The following is a 9,750-nucleotide window of genomic DNA, read 5'->3' as shown; positions in this document are numbered from 1 at the left end:
CTTAGGCGAGCACTGGGCTGCAGCTAAGCCCCCGAGTGAGAGGTTTGCTCTTCACTCGGTAGGATTTTTATATCTTAGGCGAGCACTGGGCTGCAGCTAAGCCCCCGAGTGAGAGGTTTGCTCTTCACTCGGTAGGATTTTTATATCTTAGGCGAGCACTAGGCTGCAGCTAAGCCCCCGAGTGAGAGGTTTGCTATTCACTCGGTAGGATTTTTATATCTTAGGCGAGCACTGGGCTGCAACTAAGCCCCCCGAGTGAGAGGTTTGCTCTCCACTCGGTAGGATTTTTACGTTGTACTTGTGGCGAAGCTCAGAGGAGAGGGTCGCAGTCGTCCTGCACCTCGTCCTCCTTACAAGCGCACATTGTACTTATGGCGTAGCTCAGAGGAGAGGGTCGCAGTCGACTTGTACCTCGTCCTCCTTGCGAGCGCACATTGTACTTATGGCGTAGCTCGGAGGAGAGGGTCGCAGTCGACCTGCACCTCGTCCTCCTTGTGAGCGCACATTGTACTTATGGCGTAGCTCGGAGGAGAGGGTCGCAGTCGACCTGCACCTCGACCTCTTTGCGAGCGCACATTGTATTTATGGCGTAGCTCAGAGGAGAGGGTCGCAGTTGACCTGCATCTCGTCCTCCTTGCGAGCGCACATTGTACTTAGGCGAGTGTTTAAACTGCAGCTAAGCCCCCGAGTGGGAGTCTGGCTCACCACTCTGTAGGATTTTTATAACTTAGGCGACTACTTGGACTGCAGCTAAGCCCCCGAATGGGAGTCTGGCTCACCATTCGGTAGGATTTTTATAACTTAGGTGAGTACTTGGACTGCATCTAAGCCCCTGAGTGGAAGTCTGGTCTACCACTCGGTAGGATTTTTATAACTTAGGCGAAACGGATTCGCAGCTAAGCCCCCGAGTGGGAGTCTGGCTACCCACTCGGTAAGGGTTTTTTATAACTTAGGAGAAACGGATTCGTGGCTAAGCCCCCGAGTGGGAGTCTGGCTCACCACTCGGTAAGGATTTTTTTTACAAACTTAGGCGAAGCGGATTCGCGGCTAAGTCACCCACTGAGGGGGGAATTTTATTGGACAGATAAAAAAGTGACAAAAATTATGGAGAAATTATGACACTATTATTTTGTAATCCATGAACTACAGAAGTACTTTATTACAACTCATCCGAGTGAAAACTTTTAAGTGTAAAATGGGCTGAGTAGTTCTGCGTTCCAAGCTCGGGGCTCGTCGATATTGTGTTCGACATTGTAAATTTGAGTAGAACTGACACCCACGCTCCAGCCGCATGCTTGAGATCGCGCATCAGTCGGGGTTTCAATCCTTTGAGGATCAGGCCATTGGCTAGCTCTGCTTGTCCATTCGACTGCGGATGGGCGACTGAAGCGTAGTCGACTCGTGTGCCTTGAGAGTTGCAGAAATCTCTGAATTCCTTCGAGTCAAAGTTCGACCCATTATCCGTAATAATGCTGTGCGGGACTCCATATCTGACTATCAGTTCCCTGATGAAGCTAACAACAGTACCGGCGTCAAGGTTCTTGATTGGCTTAGCCTCAATCCACTTGGTGAACTTGTCGACTGCCACCAGTACATGCGTGAAGCCACTTCGACCTGTTCTCAAGGGACCGACCATGTCCAACCCCCATATTGCGAAAGGCCAAACGAGTGGAATGGTCTTCAGAGCTGACGCAGGCTTGTGTGACATATTTGAGTAGAACTGACATCCTTCACACTTGTCCACTATTTCCTTTGCCATCTCATTTGCCTTTGGCCAGTAAAATCCGGCTCGGTATGCTTTGGCCACGATGGTCCGAGAGGACGCATGATGACCACAGGTCCCCGAGTGGATATCATTGAGAATGTTTCGACCTTCCTCCGGCGTTATGCACTTCTGACAAACTCCAGTCGCTCTCTCTCTATACAACTGTCCTTTGATAACGGTAAAGGCCTTGGATCGACGGACGATCTGTCGAGCCTCTTCCTCATCCTCTAGGAGCTCTTTTCTCAAGATATATGCGATATAGGGAATTGTCCAGTTGGGTGTGACTACCAAGATCTCCATAACTAAGTCGACCACTGCTGGGACCTCTACCTCAGTCGGATCCGTGGCACTCTTGGGTTGTGGGGTTTCTTCAGTGAAAGGGTCTTTCTTAACTGACGGCATATGAATATGTTCCAAAAACACGCCACTCGGAATGGCTTCTCTCTTGGAACATATCTTTGCTAGATCATCAGCTGCTTGATTTTTCAGTCAGGGTATATGATGGAGCTCTAACCCCTCAAACTTCTTTTCCAGCTTCCTCACTGCATTGCAGTATCCAGTCATGGCTGGGCTTCTCACGTCCCACTCCTTCATCACTTGGTTGACCACTAAATCTGAATCGCCATAGACCATCAGGCGACGGACGCCGAGTGAAATGGCCATGCGCAATCCATATAAGAGGGCCTCATACTTTGCCTCATTGTTGGAGGAATCAAAGTGAATCTAGAGCACATATCTGAGCTTATCTCCTCTGGGGGAAACTAGGACAACCCCAGCACCGGAACCATTCAGCATCTTAGAGCCGTCAAAGAACATGGTCCAATGCTCCGAGTGAACCTCAGTCGGCTGCTGTTGTTCAATCCACTCGGCGAGGAAATCAGCTATTGCCTGGAACTTAATGGCTTTCTTTGCCTCGAACTTGATATCAAGGGAAAGAAGTTCGATCGCCCATTTGGCCACTCGACCAGTTGCATCTCTGTTGTGTAAAATCTCTGAAAGTGGAGCGTCGCTGACGACTGTGATGGAATGATCAGAGAAATAATGAGCAACCTTCTTCGTGGTCATGTATATTCCATACACAAGCTTCTGATAATGAGGGTATCTCTGCTTGGATGGAGTCAAGACTTCAGACAAATAATACACTAGGCGCTGAACTTTGAAGGCTTTTCCTTCCTCTTCACGCTCTACCGTAAGCACTGTACTGACGACTTGTCCTGTGGCTGCGATATAAAGCAACACAGGCTCTTTGCTGATTGGAGCAGCAAGCACCGGCTGGGTGAAGAGCAGAGCTTTTAGCTCGGCAAACGCTGCATCAGCTTCGGGAGTCCACTCGAACTTGTCTGCCTTCTTCATCAATCGGTAAAGAGGTAATGCCTTTTCACCGAGTCGTGAGATGAATCGACTTAATGCGACCAAGCATCCAGTAAGCTTCTGTACATCGTGCACTCGCACAGGGCGCTTCATTCGGAGAATAGTGCCGATTTTCTCTGGATTAGCATCGATCCCTCGCTCGGAAACGAGAAAACCAAGTAACTTGCCACCAGGAACTCCGAATGTGCACTTTGATGGATTGAGCTTGATATCATACCTTCTGAGGTTGGCAAATGTTTCGGCGAGGTCAGTGAGCAGGTCGGAACCTTTTCGTGACTTGACGACGATATCATCCATATACGCTTCCACATTCCGACTGATTTGAGTGAGCAGACACTTCTGAATCATTCGCATAAACGTGGCTCCGGCATTCTTGAGGCCGAATGGCATGGTAATATAGCAGAAGCACCCGAATGGAGTGATGAAAGCTGTTTTTATCTCATCGGGTCCATACAGACGGATCTGATGGTACCCGAAATAGGCATCTAGAAAAGACAATCTCTCGCACCCCGCGGTCGAGTCAACAATTTGATCAATGCGAGGTAGAGGAAAATGATCTTTCGGGCAGGCCCGATTGATGTGCTTAAAATCAATGCACATTCGGAGCGATTTGTCCTTTTTGGGAACCATGACGACATTAGCGAGTCACTCGGAGTGGTATATCTCTCAGATAAATCCTGCCGCCAACAGTCGAGCCACTTCTTCACCAATAGCCTTTCTCTTCTGGACGGCGGACCGCCGAAGATGCTCTTTAACTGGTTTTGCTGATGAGTCGACTCTAAGACTCCTAGGACCTCGGTTGGCAGCATGGATTGAATTACTCCTCCGTCTGGAGGTTATTCAGTTGTTGGATGAACTGGACATATTTCGATGGAAGTTGCATCAGACTGGCATGTTTTCAGTCAAGTCCATGTATGATGCTCTGGTTCATAATGAGGTTCCGGTTGATAACAGAAAATTGTGAAGCTCAAAATACCTTTAAGGGTGAAGATTTTTCTCTAGTTTCTTAATAGAGGGGTCATATTAACTAGGGATAGTTTGGCACGGCACAACTGGCAAGGTAACAAAAAATGTGTCTTCTGTTAGCACGACGAGTCTATTAAACACTTATTTTTTGAGTGCAAGCTTGCTCGGTCTGTCTGGGCTGTTGTTCAAATAGCTTCAAATCTTTACCCACCATGTAGTGCACGGAATATATTCCGCAATTGGTTGAGGGGCAGCTGCCTTATGTTGGGCACTGTGGCTTACCAAGAATGACGTAGTGTTTGACAATAAAAGTGTCTCATCTCGTATGCAGGTTATCCATGCATGCTCGCGATGGCTCCATACTTGGTCTATCCTGCAGAGGCCGGAGGATAGGGACCTTTTTATGATGGTGTCTACACGGCTGGAGCGTATGGCCAGAGAGGTTTTTTACCCCCCATGGATGGCGGTGTGATCTTTGGATAGGATATGCCACGTCCTAGACCGGCTTATGTTTTTTTTCCTCAGCTACTTTTTTTTCTTTTTAGGACTTGTGGACTTGTTGGCTATGTGCATCTGGTTATGCAGAGGCCGGGCTTTCTTATGATGCGATTGTATCACCTCGATATTTCAATTCAATGAAAAGCCCTTTATCCAAAAAAAGCCACTTGGCTAGAGGTGGTGCTAGTAGGCTTCAATTCAATCAAATGCACCACCTCATATCTTACCAAACTTAGCTACCTAAACCTACTAGCACACAAGCTAGTACTCCCTCCATAAAGAAATATAAGAGCGTTAAGATCACTATACATTTTCTTTACGGAGGGAGTGACTCAACACAACTAGCGCCACATACGAGACCACTTCCTAGTAAATCTACTAAAACTAAACTAGAGATTGTTTGGATATACCTAACACAAATCAGGTCCCATACTACAAGCTACGACTATGATCTACCTTCACTGCCTTGCCGTCGAGGCGGCCGTCTGCTCTGCCCTCTGCAGCCGAGCTGTTTGATGAAATGACATGCACAACAGGATGCCCAGGGAACTTGAGGTATACTCAGGATCAGGTGCTTTATCCCTCCTGATAAACTCTAACTCGCAACTAGCTCTGATGCTGCCTTTGCCGTTGAGACTGTTTTCTAGCCTTTGCACCTGAGCTGTTCAATGAAACGTTATGCACGACCATCATGTCCGATTACGAGATGGGTAGTGTTCGACATGCCTATGGAACTTGAATCCTCAGACCAGGTACTGATAAACTCCATCCCTTTCCCAATTCAATTTTACTGTGTGCTGGTTGCGGGCCGACTGGAAAACTATTTGACACACAGAAAGTTTCAATTTTCTGGTAGCTACGCTAGGACAACAAGTACGCTGAAAAACCACAGAACCAAAGGAGTAGTAGTATATAGGATTCTTAGATATAACATCAAAGAGTATAGAGGAGCACCTGATCCAGTTATAATCCATCTCCAATTTAAGTTGCGACAAGCTCAATACACAACTAACACATACTGCACTCCCTTCTCTAAGAAGAAACATATTTCACCATAAGAAAGTTAAATAAATAAATACGAATGTTTTCTACCTCGAGTACATATTAGCTGTTTAACGATGACGACGATCAGCATACTGAATTGCTAATAGGAAAGCTCTAATCTCGCCACCTGATGGGTGATAGCAGTAGCAGCTAACTAGACGAGGAATCAATCTCATGATATTGGTTTTGTTTTGGTTTTTCTTGTCGGTTAGTTGGGTTGCTATTGGTTTTGTTTTGTTTTTTCTCGTTTTCCTTCCTTATTATGACTTTTTTCTCTCATTTTTTATCATATACAATGTACATTTTATGATATACCGTGAACATTTTTCAAATACACAGTGGATCTTTTTAAATATACGTCCAACATTCTCCGAAATATACGATCAATATTTTTTAATATATAACAAAAAATCATTCGTAGTAAATATTTTCTAAATACACATTGAACATTTTTTAAACATAGTCTGAACGTTTTCTAGTTTTAAACATAGTCGGCTAGTTGGGTGGGAATAAACTAACCATAACCCCATGTTATGACACCTACGTGGGCCCTTAAGCCCTTCCCATGTTTCAACAGCTTCGATGACAGTGGAGCCCATGGCTGTGGGTGCGACAACCGCATTGTCCGTCTGCGCAGCGGGTGCTGTGACATCCTGGACGGCCTTGGTGTCGTCCATGTTGCGGCTGACTTGGCCACCGGATTGATGCGGCGATGCGGAGCGCTGGAGAAAGTAGAGGGGGCGGCATGGCGGCAGTTCATCATCAGAGGAGAGCATGGGTGACGGCTGTGGCAGGAAACGGTTTTTTTGTTTGGCGTGATCCCTTGCACGTCCCACATTTTAGATGAAGGGTCATTCCTTTGCCGATTTTTGGCACTCGACATACAGAGACGAATGATCAACTGGTCAATTGCACGTGCGATGTTGGTTCACCTGTCAATGTTTGCCGAGTTTTTGGTAGAGGGCCGTCGGCATAATTGGGACACCACGAATTTGGATTTGAAAAACTGAAAAAGATAAAATATTTGCCGAGTTTCCATTAGAGGAAACAGGGCAAACATAGAAAGTCGTCACGGCTGGGTGGGCTGCTTGACAGCGGGGCCCACCTACCCGATTTTGCCGAGTTTTTTTTCTCTCGGAAACTCGGCGAACTTGAGATTCTGCCGAGTTCATTTTGTTCATTGGGTCCTTTTTCGTTGGAACTAGGCAAAATGAGAAGTCATCCGAGTTTCTTATCACTGTCTAGTCTAATTTTGAATCAAACTTTGCCGACTTCCCGATAAAATGTATTCGGTAGAGTTTCAGATCTCGGCGCAAAACCAGATTCTAGTAGTGCATATTATATGTGGTGGATGCGGAAACTATTGCTTATGCTGTAAAACCATAAACTTATTTTGCACTCAATCTCGACAAAATTAAAGGGTTTCCCTTGCATTTCCCAGGGCCACACGTTGCAGTTCCCATAGAAACAGTACAGACCACCCCCATTTATCTATTTCTCTTACTAGAATTTAAAGTATTGTTTCTGCACTTTAGGTATAGGGATACCCGTGGCATTATTACATAAATAAGTTCCGGAGAGAAAAAAAAGTTTGTTTTACTGTTCCGAATGGACAGTTGCACAGATTGATAACCTAGGGGCTAAACAAATTGAAGAGTTCGTTAGAGCCGAACAATTCTGCCGTGCCATCAAAAAAATACAGGTACTCCAGTCGTCACGAATATCAGCGTGCTGGTAGCCACTCTAAGAGCTAACAATGCAATCTGAATCCCAGACATTCGTTTGTTCCACTTATATGCTTCCTTTAGAGGGGAACAGAAAATAGTTAGCATATACAACCGTCCTTCAATTTTTTTTCAGAAATAAACGACTGATGCCATGGAGGATACCTGAGCATCAAGGGCCGGTTTGACAATAGGATCAACTTCAACCATGAATAGGTACCAGATTAACTTGCACTTGTCAGGGGAGATTAATGTTCCGGCCCTTAGAATCAGCTCCTGGTAATGGTATCCATTCGATTATTTCTATTTCAAGTAATCAGAAAAAACATGTATAATCTACTATGAAAGGAGGTGCTAAAGCCCTGTTCGGTACCTCTCCCGTTTCAAAACTCCACTCCGTACGAGGAGCTGGGTCTCAGCCACTCCATATGATTACGCTGCCGCTCCCTCCGCTCCGGGAGTTGCAGCCGTGGAGCGGAGTGGATCCGAACAGGGCTTAAGTAAAAGAAACACTGCATTGATTCAGCAAAAACGTATTTATATAAGCATGACGCGTGGCACATATACCTCTTCCCGTGAGATGTAGGCCAGTGGCCCATCATCAAGTAGGTAACCAAAGTTTTCAATGGTATCACCGTCTCCATCTAACCGAATTGCTGATATTACCCAAAGCATCAACATGCACTGCACGGAAAGAAGGAAGAAGTCTCAGCTCCGTTACAACACATTATTTTTTCTAAATAGACAGTATTAAATTTGACATACTTCATCGAGGGCAGATTGGACAATTGCTTGTACATCTATTTTTCGTTTCTGTTCTCTTGAAAGATAGGTATTGAATAATTTCGTGAACCTGCACATATTGCACCACCATTTAGTCTTCGTGCAACAGAGGACCTGCTTTTGACTTAGATATGGAGCGCAGCTCACCTGTCTTTCATGCGCATCGAGATAGTTGCAGCTTCTTCTTTTGCCTTTGATTCAACAACGTTCCTTCCATGATTTTTCAGCCTTGAAAGCAGTTCTTTCACTGCACCTTCATCGAGCACCAAATCTTAAAGTCCATACTGAAGGTACGAAGCAGCAGCTATTGTCTCGGTTACAAGAAGCATTTTAATAGTTGCCCAGGTGTTATCTCGAGCTGAACGTAGAAACTCCTTGACTGGTTGTCCTAGAGTTCTTGTAAGTTTCCCCTGAAATAACATGTCCCAGATAAAACAAGGTATCCATGTTTTGCCATGACATTTCGGCAGAACCTCGTACAACCTCCGTCCGAAATTACTTGTCGCAGAAATGGATAAAAATGGATGTATCTAGAACTAAAATACGTCTAGATACATCCATTTCTCTGATAAGTAATTCGGACGAAGAGAGTATCTGCCACAAAGATCTGCAAGTTTCGCGTTTAGAGCACAAACTGACTCTACATGAGCATCCGACATGCTTATCAAGGAACCTAAGAACACGATAAAGGGTTTCCCCCCGCTTTATATTATAAAGCCAACAACCGATACAACCAGCTCACCGGAGCCACGACACAAACAAGCCCAAAGGAAAAAAGAGAGAAAAAGAAAGAGAAACAAATGCCGACAATGGCAGATCAATGAAACGAAGATGGCCAGCAACCGCTGCACCCTTTGGAGAAATACCACCACGCTCCTAGCACTCCGAAGCGTCGCGTAGCAAGCAACACCTTCAAGGAGGATGCGACGACAACTCCGCTGCTGCTCAGGCTAGTCCTAGAGTTTCCTCTGATACCCGGGTGGTAGTAGGGAAGGATGTACCTGACGCATTTCAGGAAGGCCCGACGGCGCCCGCAGGCGTCGCCATGTCAGAACCGGACGAGCCACCAGGGATTTCTTCCGACCCGAACCCCCACCACCACCCCGGACAGTCCAAAGTGCACCCCCAGCTCGCCGCCCACCAGCCTGTGCCACCACGATCATCGAACCAACTTCGTCGTCTCACTGAGGCCACCGACACGAGACCTGGAGGATGGGAGAAGAGACAATCGGCTAGGCGGGCATCCGCAACACAGCCGAAGGGAGGGGACATCCTCCACCACCGATGTGAAGCCGACCGGGTGCACGGACTAGTGGCCTACCAGGCGCCATAACCTGGCCGGACCCAAAAGGGTCCGGACAGCCCCTGCCATCATGCTGCAGCTCGCTGGCCGAAGAATCCCTCACCGCCCGCATACCACCGCCTCCTCGCCACCATCACCAGCAAGCAGCACCGCCGCCATCGGGAGGCCCCCGCGCACCCACTCGTGCGTGGAGAAAGAACGGCTCAACGCCGCGAGCGCCGCGCGGGCAGGGCCTGTAGACCAAGCCGGCATCGGAGGGAGGGGAGAAGGACGGGAGGGGGGCCGGGCTGTAGGAG

General features: G+C 47.0%; 2 long non-coding RNA genes across 2 annotated transcripts; both read right to left on the bottom strand.

Annotated features, from left to right (window-relative positions):
- Positions 1-7,168: 7,168 nt before the first annotated feature.
- LOC119298793 lies at positions 7,169-7,978 on the bottom strand. The gene is made up of 3 exons (XR_005145979.1): positions 7,936-7,978; positions 7,534-7,644; positions 7,169-7,446 (listed from the first exon to the last, which is right to left on the bottom strand). It is a non-coding gene; the product is annotated as an uncharacterized LOC119298793 (long non-coding RNA).
- A 10-nt stretch (positions 7,979-7,988) lies between these two features.
- On the bottom strand, positions 7,989-8,413 carry LOC119298786. Its single transcript, XR_005145978.1, has 3 exons — positions 8,299-8,413; positions 8,134-8,221; positions 7,989-8,052 (listed from the first exon to the last, which is right to left on the bottom strand). It is a non-coding gene; the product is annotated as an uncharacterized LOC119298786 (long non-coding RNA).
- Between the last annotated feature and the right edge of the window lie 1,337 nt (positions 8,414-9,750).

This window comes from Triticum dicoccoides, chromosome 1B (assembly GCF_002162155.2).
Source record: "Triticum dicoccoides isolate Atlit2015 ecotype Zavitan chromosome 1B, WEW_v2.0, whole genome shotgun sequence".
Taxonomy (NCBI): Eukaryota; Viridiplantae; Streptophyta; class Magnoliopsida; order Poales; family Poaceae; genus Triticum; species Triticum dicoccoides.
This window is presented reverse-complemented; position numbering and strand designations above follow the sequence as displayed.